Source organism: Leucoraja erinacea, chromosome 7 (assembly GCF_028641065.1).
Source record: "Leucoraja erinacea ecotype New England chromosome 7, Leri_hhj_1, whole genome shotgun sequence".
In the NCBI taxonomy this organism is placed as follows: domain Eukaryota; kingdom Metazoa; phylum Chordata; class Chondrichthyes; order Rajiformes; family Rajidae; genus Leucoraja; species Leucoraja erinaceus.
Window position 1 is genome coordinate 23,796,637 of NC_073383.1, and position 15,684 is coordinate 23,812,320.

The 15,684-nt window shown below is 44.0% G+C and overlaps 1 protein-coding gene and 1 pseudogene across 1 annotated transcript in view; both read right to left on the bottom strand.

Moving 5' to 3' along the window:
* Positions 1-15,684, bottom strand: part of rapgef4a (Rap guanine nucleotide exchange factor 4a) — a 200,261-nt gene that overhangs the window by 135,144 nt on the left and 49,433 nt on the right. The gene's annotated exons all lie outside the window — the stretch shown is intronic.
* Positions 11,260-11,403, bottom strand: LOC129699191 (U1 spliceosomal RNA; annotated as a pseudogene).

The following is a 15,684-nucleotide window of genomic DNA, read 5'->3' on the forward strand; positions in this document are numbered from 1 at the left end:
GCTCAAGATTCAGCTTCTGCAGTTTCTTGTGTCTCCAATCAGTTTAACCTCAATAGTGAGAAAAGGTCTAGAAACAATAATCAGGGGCAGAAGAGTGGAGTGATTAGAGAAAGACACATCATGTTTAATAATCTTTTGACTGCGTTTATTGATCAAGTAACAAAGAGAGAAATTAAGTTGATGTGAAATATATGAACTTCACCAAGTGTTTAATAAAATGTCACATCTCAGATTGAACCTTGTAGATTAAAAGGGACTGACAATATGGGTAGAAATTTGCCAATGTCACAGGAAACAGCAGTAATGAAAAGTTGCTTCAATTTCAAGCCCCGAAGTGAAAACAAAATGCCAGTTTACTGAGATATAGCAGAAACTAGCAAGGTGATTAAAAATTAAATTCTAATGCAATCCATGAAACTGCCTTTCAATAACCAGTTAGAGTCAAAGTTATAAAGCACGTAGTTATACAGTTAGAATGAAACATCCTTAATTTGAAAGTTTTTTGTTTACAGCTAGCCTACATGATACTATAATAACCTTTTAATTGTTATTTTAACTATTATTTTGTATTGAATTACACTATTTTTTGAATATTATTTTGTTTTTTAAAACCCTTCTCATACAGTAGACCCAACATTTTTAAGCAATGTGGACTAAGCATGATATTCTCCAGGAAAAAAATCTGAATTATTGGCCGGGGGTCCAGGAGTCTGGCTAGGCCCCGGCAGGGTCCAGGATAGCAACGCCCCCCAAAGCCCCTGCATTTTCAATTAATTGAAAGTGATTATCAAGCTTTCTGCTAGTAGTTTACGTAACAGAAGCTTAGAATTTTTCTAACACACAATCAGTAAAATAACCCCCAAAAGATATATATTTCATGAAATAGACAATAGACAATAGGTGCAGGAGTAAGCCGTTTGGCCCATCGAGCCAGCACCGCCATTCACTGTGATCATCCACAATCAGTACCCCATTCCCGCCTTCTCCACATATCCCTTGACTGCTATCTTTAAGAGCTGTATCTATCTCTCTCTTGAAAGCCTTCAGAGAATTGGCATCCGAGGCAGAGAATTCCACAGATTCACAACTGTGTGAAAAAGTCTTTCCTCATCTCCATTCTACATGGCCAACCCCTTATTCTTAAACTGTGGCCCCTGGTTCTTGACTCCCCCAACATGTTTCCTGCCTCTAGCGTGTCCAAACCTTTAATAATCTTATATGTTTCAATAAATGGCCTCATACAGCAAAAAAATCTTTGCAAAAAATATGTTACTTGAAATGTCTCTTTGCCTAGCACTAAGATGAGAAAAAAGTTTTTCACCCAGAGTTGTGAATTTGTGGAATTCTCTGCCACAGAAGGCAGTGACCTCATCTCCTTCAGCAGCACCTCGGTCTCCCTTCCTGAGCTCAGGCACCCACTTCTCCTCACCTCACCTATGTTCACTTCTCCTCACCTACACACCTACACCTTGACTAAACCCCTCGCCTCACTAAACCCATCGCCTCGACAATACCTTACTACCAAATTTCTCCTCACACCTAAACCTCGCCTCGACTAAACTGTACCTCACTAAACCTCGCCCCTCAATTAAACCTCACACCTCACCTCACACCTTAACCTCACCTCAACTTAACTAAACCTCCCACCTCACGACTAAACCTCCCACCTCACACCTAATCCGTGCCTCGACTAATCGCCGCCTCTCTCCCGCTCCCGCTATTTATAGCCTCTCCCCCCCACGGCCGTTTGCGGCGCCTCACGTGAGCGGAACGGCTCCAACCAGGGGGGCGTGGCCGAGCCGAGAGCGGCGTAGGCGCATTGCCCAAGAGTGCCAGTGGGAGGAGAGGGGAGGGCAGGGGTGCATGAGCCCGAGCCCCGATCCCCCACCCACGCACGTGCGGGAGAGAGGCAGCGATTAGTCAAGGCGGGAATTATGTGTGAGGCAGGAGGTTTAGTCGAGGCAAGGTTTAGTGAGTTGAGGTTTAAGTGTGAGGTGAAGTTTAGTTGAGGCGAGGGGTTTTGTCGAGGTGAAAAATCAGATTCATTTCTAGGAAAATAATAAAATAGGAATTCCAATTTAAATCGGAAGAGTATCTGGACTAAAGTCACATCTGGGGCCCCTCCGGGATTAACTTAAGCTTGAAGCTTAAGCTCCAGTAGTTTCATAGTAGATTCACCCTGCCTATAGTTCAGTCCCGAGTCCTGGCAATGTCCTTGTAAATTTTCTCTGCACTCTTTCCAGCTTAATAACCCAGTCCAAGTGAAGTGTTTTCTCCTCCATTCCTAATGATTTCATCTTTATTATGGCACTATGGAAAGTGTGAGGAATAATGGTTCAGCAGGACTAGTGTCAAACAGAAAGTCAGGCAGGACTTCCTCAATTATCCAGAAATTCCAGGGAAACTGGATTAGGATTAGGTTGGAGAGAACACATTCAAGATGAGAAGAAATGCTCAACTGTTTGTAACAGGGATAAACCTTGTGGTTTCTTTTTCATTTGTTTATTTTTAGCCATTGGAATTCAAAAGATAATATTCATCATAAATATTACCCAAATATCTTGAACAAAGTTTTGACGTAAAATTTGAAAGCAATTTAGGAGGGGAAATCTAAAAATTGGATACATTATCCATTAAGCATGAAAACTAGGTATTACATCCTGAACTAGAATAGTCCTTGTAGGGGATTAACTGCTTAAAGATTAAAAATAGTTTGTTATTTTCCTGTTTCAGCCAAATGTTTATTTTAATAACTTTAAGCTTTAAAAGCTAGGGGCATCATTTCCAAGAAATGTCACATTGAAAAAATGTTTTGATTGATATGCATACCACAAATTAATCAGCTTCTGTGAAAGCATAAACCCAAGTCTTTAAAGCATACCGCCAAAGCCTTACAGAATGGAAGCCACCTAAAGCAAAGTGTAGCTCCACACAAGAATTAGTGGTATGAGGTCAAGCTTTCATCAATAGAGAACAAATAAGACAAAAATCCTTGGTTTTAGATACAGTATGTGGAAAGCAAAACATTGATCTGGTGGAGAGTGTTTCAAAAGCAATAGGTATGGGGTAGAATAGACAGTGCTGACAGAAATATCAGGAACTATTAATATCAGCAGATGTGTTACTCATTGCAAGTTTAATCTGCAAAGCCAATTTCCTGCCCTTCCTCCCTCCTTACCAATGTCTTGAGAATGCACTCAAACCTCTCGTACTGTATTGACATGTCAAACTTTCTTACAGACAATGGAAGCAAGACTCTTCCTGTTCCTTTGTGTCCTTTTTATTTTAAAATTGTTGTGCTATTACATCGCCCCGGCAATTCCTGTGAAATAGTAAAAAGAAGCCAAGAACAAATGTCTGATGCAAGAGAAAAATAATAGTCGTCAAAAGCCACCATTCAAAGATGGTTAGAGCAAAATGTGTGGATGGTGGATGGTGTGTAGAGGAATGAATCTAAAATTACTATAATTGGCATTTCCTTAGTGATAATAGACAAATGTTTTGCCACATTTAAATGCATAGTTGATTGACAAAAAATATTCACTAAAGTAAAAAAGACTCAGAGTAGTGGGAGACTGACCAACGCAGAAGTACATCTTTAACAGACGTTTAAAAAAGGCAAATACAAAGCTGTCTAGAAAAGGGAATTCTGATACTCCTGCTCATAAATGAAAACACAACTATCTCCATAGGGCAAAGAAAGCCAAACTACATACAATATCAAGAATCAAGAAAAAAGTCTGCACTGGAATACTTTTTTTGCATCTATCTATCTATACATAACTAAAATGTTGATCTTGTGCTCTTCCGGTTTTGTGTTTTTTTCTATTTGCGCTAAAAGGGTACACGATGGTGCTACAACTTTTTGCCACCTTACTCACCATTCTCCTGTGCTACCAGGGCAATAAGTTTTGTTCCAATCTATGGTATATTTTATGTTATTAAGGTTTAAAAATCATTAAAACTGCGCATGCACAGATTGGTCTCCTCCCCTGTCAATCGCCAGGATGGTGACGCCCAATCCTGCACCATCGGCGCACTGATTGGCTGGATCCGTTCCAGGAGGCATTGAGACCCCGGCAGTGAGGCCTCGCGATGATGGGGCTGCGGCGGTGGGGCCTTGCCGAATTTCATAATCTGTGTAGAAATCTCTCTCTTCTTCTTTTTTCAGTTTTTTCCTGTCTCATGTCTGGTGGGGGAGGAGGGGGAATAGAAGTAGAGGAGGGGAGTGTGGGGGAGGTAGGAAATGAGGAATAGAGGGAGAGGACAGCAGTGGGGGAGGTGAGGAGGGATAGTGGGAAATAGGGGGAGGTGAGGAGTGGGGGAGGTGGGGGCTAGAGCGATAGGAGTGGGGTAGGGAGGGAGTGACTAAGGGTAGGGGAAAGGAGAGGGAGAGAGAGGTAAGGGAGGGAGGATTGGGGAGGGGAGGAGAGGGGAAAGAAGAGGGAGGATGAAGAGGAGGTGGAGGGAGAGCTGGCAATGAGGGGAAATGAGCTGGCAATGAGGGGAAATGAGCTGCGCCTGCACATCTGGGGGCTATGTGTGAGTGGTGGAATATTGCGGGGGGTATGGGTTGCGTTGGGGGAACGGATGAGTGGTGGAATATTGCGTTGGGGAGCAATGGGTCTGCACTTTGTCTGGTTAATATAATAAGGAATGGATACAGCAGCAGTGGAATCCACTAAAGTGAGAATGAACAGGGAAATTTAAAACAAATCCATACAATAATTGCATGGTTGGATTTTCTTTGCTACAAGGCAACATTTTTATTGTTGGACAAATAAAGACAGAAGTTTAAAAATCACATACAGAAAAGCAAAGATCCTTTTAATAACAACAAATCATTCAATAACATCAAATTATATTTTAAACCAATAAGCTCAAAATGCTCGTTGAGATTCAAATCAAGCAAGTTATTGCAACATTTAACTGCATTGCAACTTTGTCCGTTATACTGTTTGTTTATAATTAACAATATAAACAAGCATGCAATACAAAATAGCCCGATCAAGCTGCAGTACGATTATTCATGGCAATTTACAAATCACGGGTTGGCAATAAAATTCCGAGGAAAATTCAGTGAGCTTCGCTACATCAAGTGTTTGCTTTGACAACTTTATACAACAAAAGACTACATCTGTAATTTGTAAGATGTCGCATTAACAATTGTAATTTTAATCTGAAGTAGTTTCAAGTACTTAATTATTATCTATAGTTACAATACAAAGTGCTCATATCAATTACTACATTGCAGTTAAAGTTTCAATGTTACCTTACTAATTCAAAAATGCAATTCTTCACACTAACCAAAATCTAGTTGTCCTGTGCATCAGCTTCTTTACTTCAATATAGCTGCAAACTTCAGATTTGTTCTTCTTGCTCCAACTACACTGTATGGATTCATTTACTTCAAAAAGTCTACATAAAAGGAAGTTTATTTTGGCTGTTACTTCAGGAAATCTGAGTTGCTTTTTGTAGAATGAGGAATGCTAACGTGATGTATTTTCACTCCCTTCCTGCCTGTTCTTACAATAGATTGCAAATCTCTAACAACACTGTCTGCATTTTCATTCATGGTGACCTTTGTTGGCACAAACCTTGAAAGAAGTTTCTCTACTATTCAAAATATTTTGTTAAAGCTAAATTTAATAGCAAATTTTGCCCGATAATTAAATTGAACAGATTGTATTCTATCACACTAGGCTTCTTAAACACACAGATTTCTCCATAGCCTTGTTTGCTGACCTTCTAGCCTTGGCTTACCAGAACTTACTACGAGCTCTTTTAGGTCATATCCTGTCCCTAATAGGGCTTGGTCATTCACCGCTCTCAACATTACTTAAATAACATCATTGTCCTTGAATAAATCCCTCAATTGCTCACTGCACTATCTCAGTAGCCACTTCCATATCCTTTACTGTACATGGAATTTTGCTGCAGAGCAGCGGAACACTCAGACTAACATGTCTGTGCCATTGAGTCATAAAGTGCAGCATAGATCAGGCCCAAAATGCTAGAGTAACTCAGCAGGACAGGCAGCATCTCTGGAGAGAAGGAATGGGTGACGTTTTGGGTCGAGACCCTTCATCAGACCCTTCTTCGTGTCTCACCCTGAAACATCACCCATTCCTTAGCTCCAGAGTTGCTGCCTGTCCCGCTCAGTTACGTCAGCAATTCGTGTCTATCTTCGATTTAAATCAGCATCTGCAGTTCCGTCCTCTACATACAAACAGGACCCCCAGTTCTATGTTCCAGCAGAGAAATTGCCCATTGTTTTGGGAGAAACTAGAGCACCCAAGGAAAATACATGCAGTCAAAAAGAGAAAGTGCAAATTCCACACCAGGTCAGGATCAAAATAAGTTCTCTGGAGCAGCGAGGCAGCAGTTCTACTAGCTGCATCACTAGGCCACCCATCTGGTACTAATACTCTGCAGAAACATCTCTTCACCATTGCAACATCAACATGACACTTTTATCTATCCGCTGGTCTTGTAACCTCACCATTACTCGCACACACATCAGCTGCCTCTTTGTGGGAATTGTGCTGCTTGCCATAGCCGGAAAACCTAGGACTGACAGGTGGATGATAACTTCTGCATATTGTGATGCAAGTAGGCTTTGGGCATGAAGTGACCAGAGGTATATTTGTTAAACAAAGGCCAGAGATACATTGGAAGGTCAAGTCTGGAAGTAACACAAGACATGGACAATGGGATGGGGATTTAAGAGTGTTCAAAGATCTTAAAATATATTTAGTTGGTGGAATGATCTACTCACCAGTCTCTGATGTCAGAAAGCAGAGCATTTGGGGGCAGTGCAGCAGCTAGGAGGCGAGATTAACATAAATCTTGAAATAAAAAATGTAGGAATGCTTGTGTGGTGTCGATACGTGAAATATCAGGTTTTTCCACTTTAGATTCAGAATGATTATGAAAATGCTCTCCAAAACCACTTTTTTGATCATTTATAGGAAAAGGTATAATGGATCCTCCAGACAACTGGATCCTCCAGCTGAAAAGAAGAAACTTAGCTCAAACCAACCCATTTAAGAGAAGCCAAACAAGGTGGTTGTTTTTCTAGTAGCATCTCCATTTCATATCTAGTGTAGTTATCTAAAAATAAAACAAAATATAATCTCCAATTGCTCTTTGCCAGCAGAGACAAAGGCAAGGCTGGAATTTCAGCAGGAAATCGGGTTTTTTTACGTGCTCATGCTTGACTTTTCTTTTTGCACACGAAGCAAAGATTGGAACAAACTATAACAAGAGCCTTTAAGATTAAAAAAAAAAACACCAGAAGATTAAAAACAAAAATGATATTCATAAAGTGGCATTGATCACAAGAAATAAATGTTGTCAGTGGCAAAATGTTTACCTTTATAGCTGTCCACAAGCATTACATGCTTTTCCTCTTTTCTAAAGCGTTTTGCAGTTCAGGGAACAGTACAGCGCAGGAACAAGCCCTTCAGCCCACAATATCTGTAGCCGACATGATGCCGTTAAGCAAATTTCCCCTACCTAAATGTGATCCATATCCCTCCATTCCCTGCCAACCCATGTACCTATTTAAGAGCCTCTTAAATGTCACCAAGATATGTTTCCACCATCACCCTTGACAGCACATCCAGGGTACCCATCATACATGTGTAAAAATACCTTAAAACTATGCCCTCTAGTGCCTGGCATTCCCACCCTGGGGAAACAGTCTCTGTCTTCTCCATCTACACCTCACATAATAGTAAGATTAAACGAGTACTTACCAGTATGAAGTTTGATCTGTATTTTATGAGGAGTTACGATGAGGGATTACGTGAAGACCGCAGCCCAGTGCACAGGTGCGGCATACTTCGAAGCAGCGGTGTGAAATCACAGGATAGACACAATATTTGAAGTAAGATAGTAAAGATCATGAGACATCAGTTTATTAGTTAGATCTATATATTGAGGGTGGGAGCGGAGGGCACGTAATCCCTCATCGTAACTCCTCATAAAATACAGATCAAACTTCATACTGGTAAGTACTCGTTTAATCTTACTATTTTACTTCAGAGTCACGTGAGTGATTCCGTGAAGACATCAAAGGTCTGTGATTTCAAACCGTGTAACAGTTTTTATTTCACTCACTGCCGAAGTTTTTGAGGGAGGAAGTGTTATCGTAATCAACCAATGGATCTGCTTTCACAAGAAACAGAAAGGTATTTGTTAACAATAACAACATAAAAAGCTCCCCTGAGCTTAAATTAATATTGCAGTTTGTAATATTCTTTCTGCAATTAAATCAGGCTTATCAACGGTTTACAATAAAAAATGTTCTGAACGTCGTTCCCTTGACCATTCTGCCGTATTGAGAATGTGGTCAACCGGGATGTCCATTCGTTCAGCCGCTGATATCAATGCTGCCCTAGTGGAATGGGATTAAAATGTATTATTATCTATTCCGGCAGCTTTCAGTACCTGTTTGAGCCACCTTGGAGTGGTTTGGCTCGTACCCCGTCTTGGGGTTTCTGTGGTTGACCCATAGGCTTTCCTCTCCCTCTAAGATTGTGGGTTGTGTCTATATATTGTAGTAGATGGGTCACCACACTCAACCTGAACTCTGGTGGGTGGGCCGGGAATCCCACCAGTGAATAGGGCGTTCCTGGTCCATATAACCATATAACAATTGCAGCACGGAAAACACAGGCCATCTCGGCCCTACTAGCCCGTGCCGAACTCATAATCTCGCCTAGTCCCATATACCTGCGAGTTGGGTTTTTACCAGACCTAGAATGATGAACGTGATGCGTCTGGGGTAATCACCATGTTATCCAGTCTAGTTTTATGGAGTGACTGGACTCTGTGAGCGTATACAAGAGCCATAAGCATGAGCGTTTTTAACATAGATAGAGCAAGACTGAGGGATCGGGCTGGTGCCATTCTCTGAGATATGTCAATATCACACCGATATCCCATACATGGGTATACCTCCATGCTCTGCTGTCCTGCTGTTTTAGATAAGCAGATAAGGTGCTCCATGCTGTATTTATGGCACTGTAACTCACCTTTTAGTCATGGTGTAGATGTTCCAGGAACTCCAATACGTCAGTGGTTGAATAGTTTGGTATGTTGTCCCTGCGTCGTGGCAGTATTTTACCCATGTTAGCTCTTGGTGACTGTTCGCAGGGATGCCGACATGGTGGTAATGGTTCCTTTGGATAATCCCAGTCCCTGGTAAGGTCTATTCAAAACCTGCACCCAGGAGTTTGATGTTTTTCTGGCATGGGTGGCTTATGCCTGATACTGGGTTGAGTCAGCAACCATGGTCCACTAGGGAAATCCATAGGTGACTCGCCCACCATGTCGTGATGAACTGGGAACCATGGCTGTGTAGGCCGGTCGGGCACGTTCAATATCTCGGAGACAGATTCCATCTGTATTGCGAAGTGCCCGACTGATGAGGCAGAAGGGAGGAAGGCAAAGCAGAAATTCCCCCTTCCAGCGTGTAGGCATCTATCGCTGCTGCCTCTGATCTGGTTCCTAAGTCACATACATAGGTTACTGGTGATTCCGTCTTGTGCAACCAAATTGATATCTGGCTTTCAAACTGCTTAATACCTTTAGCAGATATTATGGGTTTGACATCTATTCAATGTTATCATAATTTTTTACCCGTGACGTGGTGTCTCCCACTGTGTTCTAACTTCCTAGGACATAGGCAGCTGATAGTTAAAATGTCTTTTGACACACCATTGCCAGATCTGTTTGACCAATTTGTTGCACAATAATGATTTTATGCTCCCCATATGGTTGATATAAGCCACCACCATCGTATTATCAATCCGTAACCACATATGTACGTGCTGCATTTGAAATGCATATGCTTTTTAGCCCAATAGGCGATCACCAATCCCAAGTAGTTGATGCCCGGTGTGTGTAGTAACGATGTTTCTGAATTGGTCCATCTGTTACCTGTGCTGGATATGGAGTTTAGTTGCTCCCCAGCCTAAAGTACTGGCATCGGTTTTTAATAACCAAGGTGGGATTGGTGATGATAATAGGGCTGAAAACTATGCCAAATATATGTCTGCCCACCACTGTAATTGTGATATAGCTTCAGTGGGTACATTCATGATTTGATTATAGTGACCCAAGTACCTTGGCAAGTAACAGTCATATGGATGGAATTGTTATTGAAGCCCAGATAATCCATGGTAGTTAACGGCTTCAATTCTGGTTTATCTGGGCGTAGAACTGCTGCCACAGCTAATTCCTTTGTTTCCCCTAATATGAGGATATCATCCAATATATGCCATGATTATGCTTGTTTTCTTAATATTTTCATGGCCATTTTTAATATTTATAATAGTTTAGGGCTGAGGTTAGACCATTGGGAATGCTCTATACTCCCATCATTGCCCTAACCGGGATATCCATTATCCAGGTAAAATTTTTTAGGTATCTATAATGATCCTAGTGTATGGGTATAAGATAGTTAGCATCTTCCATATCAATGCTTGCCATAGGTATCCTTTGGAGATCAGATGTCTGGCAGTGACAAAAAACCCGTCTCCATCTTAAAGTGTATATACTCAACAGATTTATTTAGTGATATTAGATCAATTATGATGCTACATTCACCATCTTTTGTAGTTTTGGTGAATATATTCGATACAAATTCCAATGGTTCATGTTTACTCCCATGATCCGTTTAGTAATGAGCCTTTCTAGTTCAGCTTGACCTTCTCACTTCTCTTTCTTAGAGGGAGAAAATGCCCTTTGGGCGCATTGCTGAACTGGCGGTAATATGCCCAATTTGAATTCAAGTTTTTATCCACTAATACTGTTGAGTATATTTTAGTTATTTGTGACAGCATCCCATGCTTTATCAACAAGTGTAAATGCCCCCCCCCCCGCAGTTAGTAGAACACCCTTATTTAGTGTAAACTGGGAGGAACCAGACTACCTACCTCCATGTTTATTGTTTTTTCATGAAGGCCTAGTTTTGCTGGTATGCTGGTGCTGTCGGTGGGGCGGCGCATTTTCCCACGGCTCCGCTCTGGGCCCCTGTCTAAAAAGAACTTTGGGGGTAATGTGAAGCGGTCGCCAGGCTTTCACCAGTCCTTGTTCAATATTGCTGGTGGATGCCGAGGGGTGCTGCCAGCTGGGTGTTGGATGCGATGTCCTGCTCGTTCCATGGCCTGCCCTCATGAGGCGCACAGGTTTAGCTGCCTCTCTTCCCGCAGCAGCGGTTTGCATAGCCCCGTATATTTGGGGTTGCGGGCAGGTCTTATATGCACAAATGTCAGTCGAGTATCCCAAATTTGGGAACATCTTAGGCGTCAGCACACTCGTAGTGCAATGGGATAGTCTCATCCTGGGAGAACCACCTTCGTGATCATGGCGTCTCGCCTGCCAGGTGAGTATGATCCGTGGAAAACGAGCAAAGGCGGTGACATCTTGACCCTTCTGTTAGGAGCTTCAGATTTCGCTGCTTTTAGCTCTTGTCTGCGAGTCTGCTGACCCAGCTGCCTGCGGATTTGCCTCTAGAAAGGCCTACTCCTGCAGGGCTTTGTTTGGGAAGATGGTCGCGTGGAGGAGCCATGTAGTGGCCCACGACACCCAGTAGCTCTTCCTGATCCTGCTCCCCTGGCATACTGCTGTTCTCGTCCGCCTGCCCAGCGTTTAAGCCAGCCCAGCCCTGGCCTCCTTAGCTAGCCTCAGAAGAGGGAACAAAAGGGTGTGCTATAAATTGGAGGAGGCATAGCTCAAACTCCGCTGTTGCATCAATCCCTCGACAAGGGAGATGGCTAGTGCAATAGCACTGGGGTAGGAGTGTCAGCTCCCTTGGCATTCAGCCAGTGCCCCTTTTTTCCTGGAGGTTTTGAACTCCATGACCTCCTCTGGCTTGGGGAGACAGACATACTTATTTTTGCTGTCTCCACCTGTTCCAGTGTTGGAGGAAGTTGATTCCTGTAGAACCTGTAATTTTGGTAAGATTTTTGTCTTACCTGTATTTAGAGGCTGCCTGCCGTTTTTCAGGCGGCATTGTAGCGGTTCCCGGGCGGCGATTCTCCTTGTCAGGAGTCTGCAGGGCTGCCGGTCGGGTCTTTTAAATTTCCCTCCGGTCCGCTGCTGTTACCAAACAGCTGTTCAGCGGACCGGCATCAGCGCAGCTCCCTGTCAGCGGTCCGCAGCGTGTGCGGTCCCGTTTGCGCCTATCCCCCTCCACTGTCGGCTCCTTCGCTGGAGTCGAACGAGGGCCGCTTCCTCTGCTGCTTTGCTCCCTCTGGAGCAAAAACCACAAGGCCCGATTAAGGTAAGTACTTACCTCACGTCCTTGGTTGCGGGAGCGCCCGACTCCCGCTGGCCGCGTGTTGCACAGCTGTGCGATTATGCCGCACCTGCGCACTGGGCTGGGGTCTTCACGGAATCACTCACGTGACTCCGAAGTAAAATTGTATATACTTCTGTCAAGTCACCCCTCAATTTCCAATGTTCCCGAGAAAACAATCCATTTTTTTCCAATGTCTCCTTCTAGCTAATACCCTCTAATCCAGACAGCATCCTGGATGACTTCTTCAGCACCCTCCCAAAGGCTGCACACCTTTCCTTAAAATAGGGTGACCAGAACTGCACACACTACTACAAATCAGGGCAAACTAAAGTTTTATAAAGCTGCAACACAACTCTTATATTCAATGTCCCGAGTATAACAACAAGCATCCCATATGCCTTTTTTAAACACTATCTACTTGTGTTGCCACTTTCAGGGAGCTGTGGACTTGGACACCAAGATCTCACTAACCACCCATCACACACGCACACTAACCACCCCACACACACACTAACCACCCCCTTGATATTATATTAATATTATTCATTCGCTCGTTTTACTCCATCCCCACCCTATCCACTCATGCACAGCCCCCAATTCACAGGCACGTCTAGAGGGAGGGGGGGGGGGTACAGATAGAGGGGACAGAGACACACAGAGAGGGGTAGAGACACGGAGTGAGGGACAGAGACACAAAGTGGGGGGCAGAGAGAGGGAGGGGGGCAGAGAGTGAGAGGAAGAGGGGCAGAGAGAGAGAGAGAGAGGCAGAGAAAGAGAGAGAGAGAGAGAGAGAGAGAGAGAGAGAGAGAGAGGGGGGGGAGATAGAGAAAGAGGAGAGAGAGAGAGAGAGAGAGGGGCGAGAGAGAGAGAGAGAGAGAGAGAGAGAGAGAGAGAGAGAGAGAGAGAGAGAGAGGGGGGGGGGGGGGGGGGGGGAGGGGAGGAGAGGGAAAGAGGGGGGGGGGAAGAAAAAGGGGGGGGGGGATATCTGTGTCTTTCCAAATCAACAACAAATTTTTTTTGAATGCGGTCAAAAATCTCTCAAAATTTGCGTAGTAAATAACCGCAAACTTTTTAAATTGTATACAAATTAGTGCCGGAAATAAACCGGGAAGTAACAAATGGGGAAAAGCAACGTTAGAAATATATTTTAAAATTTAAAAACCGCTGTCTTTGAAATTAAATGTTATCTTTAAGAATTAGTACTGTTAAGTGAGACACCGGAAAGTTTTTAAAGAACAAAAAATGCAACGTTTTCGAAGTTAAACCAAGGGAGGGAGGAGGAGGGGGAGGGAGGGCAGGAGGGAGAGAGGGGGGAGGTAGTGGGGGGAGAGGAGTGGAGGGGGAGAGGAAGGGGTGGAGGGGGGGGGGGGGGGGGAAGGGGGTGGAGGGGGGGGGGGAAGGAGGGGAGAGGAGAGGAGTGTTTTCCCAATCAGACACCTCGGATGAACTTTGAGATCCGCACTCTTCTGAAGTCCAGACATCGGGCATTCATGTCTGATGATACAGTGGCCTACAGATGTCCTTGGTAGGGCCATCAAAAAGGCCAAAAGGGACTTCTGCCCCAAACTTGAGGATGAGACAGATGTTCGGCAGCTGTGGCAGGGCCTGAATGCAATCACCTCCTACAAGGCAAAACCAGGAGGCAGCTTGAATGTCCGCGAAACATCACTCCCTGACAAGCTCAATGCGTTTTACGCACGCTTTGATAGGGAGAATACTGATATGCCTTCCGAAGCCCCCATTCGCTGTGATGGTATTTCAGTCTCAATCATAGAAGCCGATGTCAGGAAATCCTTCAGAGGGGTGAACCCCCGAAAAGCACCTGGTCCTGATGGTATACCCGATCATGTTCTAAAAACCTGTGCGGACCAACTGGCTGGAGTTTTTACGGACATTTTCAACCTCTCACTTCTGAAGTCTGAGGTCCCCACCTGCTTTAAAAGGGCATCAATTATACCGGTGCCCAAGAAGAGTAAGGTGACGTGCCTCAATGACTATCGACCAGTGGCTCTAACGCCTGTGGTGATGAAGTGTTTTGAGAGGTTGATCATGGAGCAAATCAACTCCTACCTCGACAAAAACCTGGACCCACTGCAGTTCGCGTACCGCCACAACAGATCAACGGTGGATGTGATCTTGCTGGCCCTCCACTCCGCACTGGACCACTTGGACAACAAAAAAACTATGTCAGGCTGTTATTCATTGATTACAGCTCGGCATTTAACACAATCATCCCCTCCAAGCTGGTTACCAAACTTGCAGAACTGGGTCTCTGCGCATCCCTCTGCAATTGGATCCCTGACTTCCTCATTCACAGACCACAGTCTGTTCGTATTGGTGGAAATGTGTCAGCCTCGATAACAATCAGCACGGGAGCACCTCAAGGCTGCGTGCTCAGCCCCCTGCTGTACTCACTCTATACTCATGACTGCGTAGCCGGTCATAGTGCGAACTCCATCATTAAGTTCGCTGACGACACCACTGTTGTGGGACGTATCACTGATGGGGATGAGTCAGAGTATAGAAGTGAGATCGAGCAACTGTCCATATGGTGCCAGCACAATAACCTGGCCCTCAACACCAGCAAAACTAAGGAACTGATTGTGGACTTTGGAAGGAGTAGGATGGGGACCCACCATCCCGTTTATATCAATGGGTTGATGGTTGAAAGGGTCAAGAGCTTCAAATTCCTGGGCGTGCACATCTCTGAAGATCTTTCCTGGTCCGAGAACACTGATGCTATTATTAAGAAAGCATATCAGCGCCTCGACTTCCTGAGAAGATTACGGAGAGTCAGTTTGTCAAGGAGGACTCTCTCTAACTTCTACAGGTGCACAGTAGAGAGCATGCTGACCGGTTGCATCGTGGCTTGGTTCGGCAACTTGAGCGCCCTGGAGAGGAAAAGACTACAAAAAATAGTAAACACTGTCCAGACCATCATCGGATCTGACCTCCCTACCATCTAGGGGATCTATCGCAGTCGCTGCCTCAAAAAGGTTGGCAGCATCATCAAGGACCCACAACATACTGGCCACACACTCATCACCCCACTACCTTCAGGTAGAAGGTACAGGAGCCTGAAGACTGCAACGACCAGGTTCAGGAATAGCTATGTCCCCACAGCCATCAGGTTATTAAACTTGGTTTGGACAAAACTCTGAACATTAATAACCCATTATCTGTTATTTGCACTTTATCAGTTTATTTATTCATGTGTGTATATATTTATACAATGGTATATGGACACACTGATCTGTTATGTAGTCATGCCTACTATCTTCTGTTGTGCTGAAGCAAAGCAAGAATTTCATTGTCCTATCAGGGACACCCGACAATAAACTCTCTTGAATCTTGAATGTCAGGGGAAGGGG